Below are 11432 nucleotides of genomic sequence, written 5' to 3' on the forward strand. Positions count from 1 at the left end.
ATTTAAGACCAGATTCATGACACAACACAGTTACATGAGTGTGAGTGACCTTGGAAATTTTGTGTCTTTACTCCAACTACTAATTCTGTCCCACAGAACTAAAAGATTGGATAACTGGTCTCTGGTCTAACTGGTCTATTCTACATCTCAGTAGGCCTCAGTAATACCAACAAAGTAATAATTCAAATTTACCATTATGTTAACAATAACATCAACAACAGAAGTTCTTGCTCCTCTTCTTGTTCTTATGCTGTTGCTGCTGTTATACTAAAATGATTAATAAGCCTTAAAGGGGTCATCGGATGCCCATTTTCCACAAGTTAATATGATTCTTTAGAATCTTAATGAAAAGTCTATAATATACTTTGGTTAAAAATTCTCAGTGGTTGTGTAAAACAACACCCTTTTGTTACGAATCTGGTCGGTGTCCTGCAGTCCGCTCACTGCCAGATTTCGCTCTCACCCTGTCACTATACTCAGACTGTTACTTTGCACCCCGGACTACTACTTCCATCACCCATCGCGCTGATTGCCTAGACTCCTGTGACCAATCAGCAGCGCTATAAAAGCCCCGGTCTTTCCCCTTGCAAACCACGGAGTATTGTTAGTGTTGTTGTGTTTTCATTGGTTAGCGTTCCCTAGTTTTCTTGTTCCTAGTTCCCTGTGTTTAGTTCCCTCGCCTGGCTCCCCCGTTTTTGACTGTTCGCCGCCTGCCTATTGGACTCTAGCTCGTTTGCTTGGATTATTCTCTTCGTCTTGCCTGTTATATACCTGTTTGCTACTGTTTGACCCTGCCTGTACGACCATGTATCTGTCTCGTCCCATGAATAAAAGCTCGCATGTGGATTCGCTCGCCTCTCGTCTCACTCACTCCGTTACAGAATACTCCGTCACCACAGGATCCAGCAGCTTCACCCCCGGACATTCAGATATGGACACAGACAGAATTCTTTTCAGGATAAAACAGGGACCACGCACACTAGAACAACACATCCGTGAGTTTCTGGCCATTGCTAATCACTCCACCCTCCCGGACTGTATCATTATAGAGATTTTCTGTGATGGCATAAATGAGCCTTTAAAGGCGAGGCTAAGACGCGAGGGCCCGCGCTCATCTCTGGCTGCTTTTCTGGACTTTGCGTTACTATGTGTGGGCTCTCCATTTACCGTGGGTGTCGCGGATGAGGAGCGCGACGCCACGGGACCGCTGGCCGCCTGGATCGCTCGTGTAATGGCGGCGACAGCGGCGCCCGTTTACAAAATGGCGGCCGCACCAGAGCACGTTCATACCGGGGCGGCGACAACGGAGCCCGTGCACAAGATGGTGGCGACTGCGGTGCCCGTTCACAAGATGGCACCGGCGCGCGCTCACAAGATGGCGGCGACGGCGGAGCCCCTTCACAAGATGGCGGCGAAAACAGAGCTCCGTCACGTCACAGCTGCCAGAGCCATATAAAGTTGCAGCTGCATTTCCTGAGTCAAGTCAAGTTTCCAAGTCAAACCAAGTTGCAGCTGCGTTTCCTGAGTCAAGTCAAGTTTCCAAGTCAAGTCAAGTTGCAGCTGTGTTTCCTGAGTCAAGTTTCCGAGTCCAGTCAAGTTGCAGCTGTGTTTCCTGAGTTAAGTCAAATTTCCGAGTCCAGTCAAGTTGCAGCTGTGTTTCCTGAGTTCAGTCAAGCTGCGGCTGAGTTTCCAGAGTCAAGCAAGATTACAGCTACTGTTCCTGTGTCAAGTCAAATTACAGCTGTTGCTCCTGTCTCAAGTCAAGTTACCGCCATCTTTCCTGAGCCAAGCACTGTCAAGATGGCTGCCACGCCAGAGCCACTGCTCAAGATGGCTGCCACGCCAGAGCCACTGCTCAAGATGGCTGCCACGCCAGAGCCACTGCACAAGATGGCCGCCACGCCAGCCAAACCACAGCCTGCTAAAGCCCCGTCAGCCAAGCCAGTGCCAGCTAACGCCACGTCAGCCAAGCCACAGCCTGCTAACGCCTCGTCAGCCAAGCCAGTGCCAGCTAACGCCACGTCAGCCAAGCCACAGCCTGCTCAGGCCATCTCAGTCAAGCCACAGCCTGTTCACGTCATGTTTTCTGCTCCTGAGTCGGCACCCATCATGGCCGCCCTTCCTGAAGCGGTTCCTGCGTCAAGAAAAGTCACAGCCGTGGTTCCTGAGTCGAGCAAAGTTCAAGCTATGATTTCTGAGTCAAACCGTTTTAAAGCTGCGGCCGTTCCTGATTCAAGTAATGTCAAAACTGCTGTTCCTGAGCTAAGTACGGTCAAGACTGAGGTTCTTGTATCAAGCAAAGTCAGAACGGATCCTCCCGAGTCAAGTCAAGCCACAGCTGATCTTCACGAGCCAAGTCAAGTCACTGTAGATCTCCATGAGCCTAGTCAAGTCACAGTTGATGTTCACAAGCCAAGTCAGGCCTCAGCCAGTCACCACGAACCAGGTCAAGTCACCGTTGATCCTCATAGGCCAAGTCAAATCACCGCTGGACTTCACGTGTCAGGTCAAGTCACAGCAGCACTTATTGAGCCAAGTCAAGTTATTGCTGTTGTTTCTGAGTCAAGTCATGTCCCGGCTGGTCGCCCAGGGTCAAGCCACGCTCCGCCTGATGGCCCAAAGTCAAGTCACGCCCCGCCTGATGGCCCAGAGTCAAGTCACGCCCCGCCTGACGGCCCAGAGTCAAGTCACGCCCCGCCTGACGGCCCAGAGTCAAGTCACGCCCCGCCTGACGGCCCAGAGTCAAGTCACTCCCCGCCTGACGGCCCAGAGTCAAGTCACGCCCCGCCTGACCTTCCAGAGCCCCGTCACGTCTCGTCTGACCTTCCAGAGCCCCGTCATGTCTCGTCTGACATCCCAAGGTCACGGCCTACTATGATGGCCAGCGTGCTGGACCCACCACTAGTGTCAGTGAGGGCAGCGAACATCTCAGTGGCATCAACATCGCCAAAATCCATCATCAAAGAGGTCCTGCCACTCGCCACTGCTCTTCCCTTAATGGCGGTTGCCATTTGGTGTGTGTGGGCTGCACACTGTGCCCCTGAGGTCACGTCTGTTTACAAGTCTGCTCCTGAGGTCACATCTGTTCACAAGTCAGCTCCTGAGGTCACGTCTGTTCACAAGTCAGCTCCTGAGGTCATGTCTGTTCACAAGCCTGCTCCAGAGCTCACGTCTGTTCACAAGACAGACCCAGAGGCCTCACCAGTCGGAGAAGCTGCGCCAATGCCTCCAGAGGTGTCAGCGTCAGCTGTAGAACCTCCTATGGTGGCGGCGTTAACTTTTAAACTCTCTGCTTCTCTCCCTACTCTGTCTGCCTCCTCTGTTCCTGCTCTCCCCCGGTCCCAGACCTTGACGCAGGTCCTTGTTCCGCCCTGGAGGGCTTCTGCGCCTCCTGCTCCGCCCTGGAGGGCCCTTGCGCCTCCTGCTCTGCCTCCTGCTCCGCCCTGGAGGGCTCTTGCGCCTCCTGCTCTGCCTCCGGCTCCGCCCTGGAGGGCTCCTGCACCTCCTGCTCTGCCTCCGGCTCCTCCCTGGAGGGCTCCTGCACTTTCTGTTCCGCCCTGGAGGATCCCTGCGCCTCCTGCTCTGCCTCCGCCCTGGAGGGCTCCTGCGCCTCCTGCTCTGCCTCCGCCCTGGAGGACCCCTGCGCCTCCTGCTCCGTCTCCGGCTCCACCCTGGAAGGCTTCTGCCTTGTCAGTTCTGCCTCAGTCTCCTGGCCCTCCCACCGCTCCCCAGGACTGTTTTTCGATTGGAGCGTCTGGAAGCCGCTCCTTGGGGGGGGGGGGCTGTTACGAATCTGGTCGGTGTTCTGCGGTCTGCTCACCGCCAGATGTCGCTCTCACCCTTTCACTATACTCAGACTGTTACTTTGCACCCCGGACTACTACTTCCATCACCCATCGCGCTGTTGCGTCGACTCCTGTGACCAATCAGCGGCGCTATAAAAGCCCCGGTCTTTCCCCTTGCAAACCACAGAGTATTGTTAGTGTTGTTGTGTTTTCATTGGTTAGCGTTCCCTAGTTTTCTTGTTCCTAGTTCCCTGTGTTTAGTTCCCTCGCCTGGCTCCCCCGTTTTCGACTGTTCGCCGCCTGCCTATTGGACTCGTTTGCTTGGATTATTCTCTTCATCTTGCCTGTTATATACCTGTTTGCTACTGTTTGACCCTGCCTGTACGACCATGTATCTGTCTCGTCCCATGAATAAAAGCTCGCATGTGGATCCGCTCGCCTCTCGTCTCACTCACTCCGTTACACCTTTTTACTTTGCCAAAATCAGCTCTGCAAAAATCATCCTGTTCTGGTCGAGGTTGCTTTAAATGTTAATGAGCTCTGCTCGCCCCACCCCTCTCTTCTCTCTGTGGCGTGACAAGCCTGTTTACTTTAGACACTAAACTTGCTAACTAGCACATTATTAGGAAAGGCGATCGCAAAGGTTCTTAAAAAAAAAACCTTATACTCACTTCTGCTGTAAGTGAAGCTGGATCACAAATGATTCACGCGAACATAGACGGATATATATAGATCGGGAGCCGCATTCCCTTCACAAACAAACGTAATCTACGTTTTGACACTATTACGATTTAATTGCTTTGATTGCAAGCCCTCATAAACTGAATAAGGATGAACCAGATTTTGTTACTACCATTTGGGAACACTGACATTTTACTCATTTAGCAGATGTTATCAGTGTAGTTAATGTTACCATGTTACATACCCCTAAATGCCCACAATATAGCTATATTTATATCTAAGTAATGCAATTTCTTTTGTATTTTCAGTAACCCATTCTTATGCATACTTCGACACTGAAACATCAGGCATTCCAGGATTTCCAGAGTTTGTATCTGTTGGTTTGGTGGATGGACAGCAGGTCAATTACTTTGACACTCATTCAATGAAGATGGTCCCCAGGACAGACTGGGTGAGTGGCGCTGTGGATCCTGACTTTTGGAATAGGAATGGACAAATTTCAGTTGGTCAACATCAAGTCTTCAAAACCAACATTGAAACAGCAAAACAGCGCTTCAACCAAACTGGCGGTAGGTACTAAAGCACAGTGATGTTGTTGTTAGTAGTACAATAAAAAATAGTGTTAACCATACTTCACTTAATCTGGAGAAAAATGTAAAAACACATGAATACCTAACATGTTTATTTATTGTGTTTATGTTGTGGATGGATTAATTAATATTTTGTTCTATATTCCAGTTTATAAACCATTGGGCAGTTAAGAAAGGGGTCACTGATTCTTGAGATATTGGACAAACATATTCCACAAATTTACCCGCTAGTTTTGAAAATGGCAACATTTACATTTTCAGAATCAGAATCAGAAAGAGCTTTATTGCCAAGTATGCTTTTGTTTTAGTGTCACAAACTTCCAGTACACAGAGAAAACATCAACACACAGACAATAAAAATAAGATAAGAATACAAATACACATATACAAACAGACAAAAATAGAAAAGTACATTTAAAAATAAAATAAATTGTATGTACAGTTGTTCTATGGATGATAGAATAGGAATAAAATAAAATGAGATTCAGGGATGTACCAGGATGTAGGTGGTAAATAAATATAAGGTAACTGCACATATTTTTATTGTACATTAGGGGGAACATTTAACTGTTCATAAGGTAGATTGCCTGGGGGAAGAAACTGTTCTTGTGCCTGGCTGTCTTGGTATTTGGGGCTCTGCAGCACTGGCCAGATGGCAAAAGTTCAAAAAGGGGATGACTTGGGTGTGAGGGATGATTTTCTGAGCCCTTTTCCTCATTCTGGATGTATACAGTTCTTGAAGGGTGGGCAGGGGAGCACCAATAATCCTTTCAGCAGTCTAAACTGTTCTCTGTAGTCTTCTGATTTCTGATTTTGTAGCTGAGCTAAACCAGACGATTATTGATGTATGTAGCACAGACTCGATGTTGGCTGAGTAGAACTGTGTCAGCAGCTCCTGTGGCAGGTTGAACTTCCTCAGCTGGTGAAGGAAGTACAACCTTTGTTGGGCTTTTTTTTTACAGTGGAGTCAATGTGAGTGTCCCACTTCAGGTCCTGGGAGATGGTGAAGCCCGGAACTTGAATGACTCCACTGTCATTACAGTGCTGTCCATGATGGTGAGTCAGGGGAGTGCAGGGGGTTTTCTCCTGAACTCCACGATCATCTCCACTGTTTTGAGCGTGTTGAGCTCCAAGTTGTTAAAACTGCACCAAACAGCCAGCTGCTCAACATCTTGTCTGAAAGCAGACTCGTCACCATCCTGAATGAGGCCAATAAGTGTGGTGTCGTCTGCGAACATCAGGAGCTTGACAGGGGGGGGTCTTCAGATGTGCAGTTGTTTGTGTACAAGAAGAAGAACAGTGGGGAGAGAACACAATTGTTGCAATTGGTGCAATTGTTTGACATGAATTTCCCCAGTCTCACTAGCTGTTGCCTTTCTGTCACAAAGCTGGTGATCCATTCAGTGGTTCTGCTTTAGAAACGGGAGAAAAAGTAAAATGTGTGAGCAGAGATGCTTTAGATGAGATGAAAATATTAAAATGTTTTTTTATTATTTTTTGATGGGAAAAATTTATCGTAATTATTGTATACATATTAACTAATACCATGAAATTGTCTCAAAATACAAAAGAAAAAAATATTATCAAACAAAAATATATTACATTGATTTTACCGACAATAAAAAATTTGTGAGCAGAGATGCTTGAGATGAGATGAAAATATTAGAAAAAAGTATTATTTTCAAAAGGAAAGAAATATGATCATAATTATTGCCTGAATATTCATTAGTACCATGAAATTCTCTAAAAAATACAATATAAAAAAAATATTATTGAAGAAAAATATATTGTATGGATGACCTACAGCTGTCAGTTTGTTAGGCAGAATAATTCCTTTGATTTCTATTGCTTTAACACTGATCTAATGATATTTTTAGCCTACCTCAAAACATAAAACAACCCCTCACACAAAGCTTTCTCATTCAGACATTATTTAGTGTTTATCATCTGTTTTCTCTGAAGACTGTTGCTGCTTCTCAGTGCAGGTGATTTTAGGTTCCTCTGTTCTTGTTGATCCACACATTGTAGACGAAACACACAAACTGTTCTTCTCTCTGCTGTTTTAAATCTCTGAGTTTGTGGTTCAGAGAGTAAATATCCAGCAGCACTGATGGCTGTGCTGAAGCTTTAGAGATGTGTTGAGCTGCTCTGTGGAGGATGATGGGAAGTTTGTGACGTCTGTGAGTGAAGACGAGTCTTTCATCAGTCCTCATACAGACCAGATCAAATCCAGATGCCTCTGACACTTTACATTCGCTAAAAATCATGAGTGACTGTGATTAAACTAAAAATGCAGCACAGCTGAGAACAAATATGCTTTACATTACATGTGAATCTGTTTGTAGTTCATTCAGTGATCTGATACACAAACACCTGAACACAAACATGAATTAAGATGAATAATTTAGAAATGAGCAGTAAATGTTTGTCACCTCATTAATGACCAAACTTTAGACTCATTAATGGTCTTTTCTTGACAGCAGAGCACTGATTCAGTAGAGGAGGCCAATAATATGGTTCTACTGGACAGAATCTTACAATTTGGAGTGTATCCACACATACAAACATTGCAGATACTCCCAAAAGATCAGTCTGTAATCCCTCATTTTGATGAAAGTGCAGTATAAAATCAGTATTTACTAGAGAACCTGTATGTTACATCATAAAGACACATCATGTTTTGTCTCATGATACTACATTTGTGAGCTCTGCTGGTATGGATGAGGCCAAAGAACCAGAATATGTTCAGTCAGATTCATTTGATTTTGAGTCAAACATGTTGGTACTGACTGACTAATGGTTTTATTCTGACTGTATGAATTGATTTTTCATACAGATATATGTGTGTACAGGTGTGCACACATTCCAGACAATGTATGGCTGTGAGTGGGATGATCAGACTGGAGTAAAAAATGCATTCCAACAATTTGGATATGATGGAGAGGACCTTCTGTCTCTGGATTTTAAGGAGATGAGATATGTTTCTCCAGTGCAGCAAGGAATCCCCAGTGTACAGAAGTGGAACAATGACAGAGGCCTAATTGAGAATGACAAAAATTACTACAGCACTGTGTGCATTGAGTGGCTGCAGAAGTATGTGCAGTATGGAAAGAGCAGCCTGTGAAAAACAGGTTTGTCAGTTCTTATCCAGCAGTAATTATATATGTTTTTTTTTTAAACCATACAATAGCAACTTGACATGTCTCTTTCTGTCAGTGTAGATTATTGATAATTTTTATGCAAAACAGTTTATGTGATCCTTATTTGTTCTTAATAAGGGAGGTGATGTTATAAATCCAGTCCTGTCAATTTTAATGCAAGTGCAAGTGTTGTGTCACCCCAACTCGACCTCTTATTTCTATAATATATTAAGTAAACTTTGTACATATCCCCACTCTCTTCTTTCTCAGTCTCTCCTCAGGTGTCTGTGTTGCAGAAATCTCCCTCATCTCCAGTCGTGTGTCATGCTACAGGTTTTTACCCCAGTGGAGTAACAATCACCTGGATGAGAAATGGACAAGAACATCATGAGGAAGTGGAGGTTGGTGAACTTCTACCCAATGAGGACGGAACCTTTCAGAAGACGAGCACCATCAGAATTACACCTGATGAGTGGAAGAACAGCAAGTACAGCTGTGTGGTCGAACACCAGGGCAAGAGTGTGACCGAGGATGAGATCAGGACAAATAATGGTAAGAGAAATTAGATGAGTAAACTACAAATATAATGGTTAAAGGTTGTCAGTTTTCTTCTTTGCTCTGCGATGTCTTTCTCACTGCGTGAGAACATGTTGTGTTGTGTGAGAGTGCCATGGCTTGTCATACATAGCAACAGTAACTAAGGGGGACGGGTCTTTGCAAAGGGTCAAATTCCGCTGTGTTGTATTCTGGGTCATATTAATAGCCCCTAATCTCCAGTATTAAAAAGTCAAAATCTGTATCTTCCATATCACAAAGAACACTGTCTTTTGCCATAGTCTATATATGGTTAATTAAGCCAGTTGATTTTGGACAGGATTGTTTGATTTTGCTGTGACACACCTCCTCTTACTGTCTGTTGGTGGGGGTACAAAAATGATTTTTAGTCACACCACAAACCTCGTCTTCCTCTGTTTGATAAGCAGTTTAAGCTTGACCTGCAGAAAGGAAACAATCACAAAAACAAAGATTAAACAAACATAAAATATCACTTGGCTTAAATAATATGTGACCTGTATATGACCTGACTTCTGTGTCCTGAGTTTTAACTGTACTGTTAATTAACGTGGTTGCAGATTGTAAATATGCTGTCACAACATAACAATGTTCTGTTGGTATCAGTCAGAGTCACTTTAAAATTTACCACCAATACTGATTATGAAAAAGAAGTTTATTCATGTGTGCTATTAGTATACTTCTTTAAACTAAAAATAGGAAAGTATAATTTTAGTCTACTTTTTATGTACTTCTCAAAAATGGGCTTCATGTACTTCTCAGAGATATACTTAAAATGACATTTAAGTATACTTGACTTATACTTAGAAAAAGTCTAAATGTATTTAAGCTACACAATACTAAGCTCTAAGAATCCATGTTTTCATTGTTATATGTTAGGGGGTGCTATTACACGTCTTCTGTACAGAATTTCCAAAACACAAGCGAAGAAGAAACCAAAACAACAGATGCTTTCACATGTAATCTAACTCGATCAGACATAAAAAATCATCAAAACTGTTTAAAGTTATGGAATAAAATGTCAACCCATGAAGAGGTAATAATGACTGTCAAGCTTTGGGGTGTTGATTGACTTCATCTACATTTTGATTATCATTCTGAATCTAGTTCAGTCTTTTTTCTGTGTTTTGTTCAAAATATTGTTCTTTTATTTCTTTTTTTTATGAAACTTACCCACATTCAAGTGTTAAAAAAGAATGCATGAAGCTAGAAAAATAGTTTTTGTTTACAATCAGATGCCCTGTTCTTTCTTTTGATGTTTTGTATTGTTTTGTCAGACATTCATATAATAAATTATATACAAAAATAATACCTAAATAGAGACATAGTAGTATACTTAAAATATGATGTAAAGTTCACTTAAAGAAAACTTACGAGTATATTTGCAGTATGAAACTACTAAACTCGTAGTTTACTGAGACTGTACTTCAAAGTGTACTAAAAGTGCTATAAGTATTTAATTAGTAAACTATCAGTATACCTGTAAGTTCACTTTTAGTATAGTTGCAGTACAAACTATAAACTTAGATGTAAAGTAGTTGTGTACTCAACATTTACTACTGTTATACTTGAAGTATACTTAACAGTATACTTTTATATACTAGAAAGTGGGCCAATGTAGTCCCAAGGAGTACTGAAATAGTACACTTACAAGTATACTACTAGTACACTGATATTTGTATACTTACTACATAAAGTATACTTAAAAATATACTTGAACTTTACTTAAGTACATTTAATAAAATAAATCTGAAGTATACTACTTTTTGGTTGTTCAACCATTAACTGACAGGTTTGAGTAATCTGATCCTTTGATCAAACAGGAGATTCTGTTCCCATTGGCATAATTGTTGGTGCTGTTGCTGCTGTCCTGTTAGTAGTCATTGGTGTCGTTGTGCATGTGGTGAAGAAAAGAGGTGAGAACAGATACCTATGACAGGGTATCCACACGTCCTTAAAGTATTAAAAGCTATTTAATGCTATTTATACCAACGTCTATAAATAATGTCAATAAAAAAAAAAAACTGTTGATGCTGTTAATGTGTGACAGGTCGGAGTAGCCCACCCCAGCAAAAACAAGCTCCAAAATCTTGCAGTGAGACGGTATGTTAAAAGATACAATACAACTTACTGAAGTATATCATCATCTAATCAACCTATCAGCGTTTCAACTGTAAAAAAAGTTCATAATTAATTTAACAAATAAGAATAATTAATAATTAAGTGGATAATTAAGATTTAGTGGTGTTTTTGAAAGAACTATCTTATGCTCAACAAGAAATATTTTACCTGTTATTTATTTCCTTAATTATTAATGTGTTTCAGTAATTCAAATAATGTGAAATAATGTCCAAATCCTCTTGTTTATTGAGCACCATCACCACATGCAAATCATACTCATTTTGTATACTCATTTTGCATTTTGGCTCAATATATTTTTTATAATTTTATTGTTTTTCAGGACCCATTCATGGAAAAAGTAAGTCATGAAAATCTCTAATTGATGAATACTTTTTTTACAGGATAGCTATTACAGAAAAAGAAAAAGAAAGTCTGAATTACATTGTTACTTTTAATAATAACTAAAACATTCTTTAATATTGTATGAAAGTGGAAGTTGCTATGCCAATGAAAATGTTCTAGTATGAACATTGGTTTAAATT

The 11432-nt window shown here is 42.2% G+C and overlaps 1 pseudogene; it reads left to right on the plus strand.

Moving 5' to 3' along the window:
- The first annotated feature begins 931 nt into the window (after positions 1–931).
- On the plus strand, positions 932–10705 carry LOC127157340 (class I histocompatibility antigen, F10 alpha chain-like; annotated as a pseudogene).
- Positions 10706–11432: the final 727 nt, after the last annotated feature.

Source organism: Labeo rohita, unplaced genomic scaffold, assembly GCF_022985175.1.
Source record: "Labeo rohita strain BAU-BD-2019 unplaced genomic scaffold, IGBB_LRoh.1.0 scaffold_1042, whole genome shotgun sequence".
Lineage (NCBI taxonomy): Eukaryota > Metazoa > Chordata > Actinopteri > Cypriniformes > Cyprinidae > Labeo > Labeo rohita.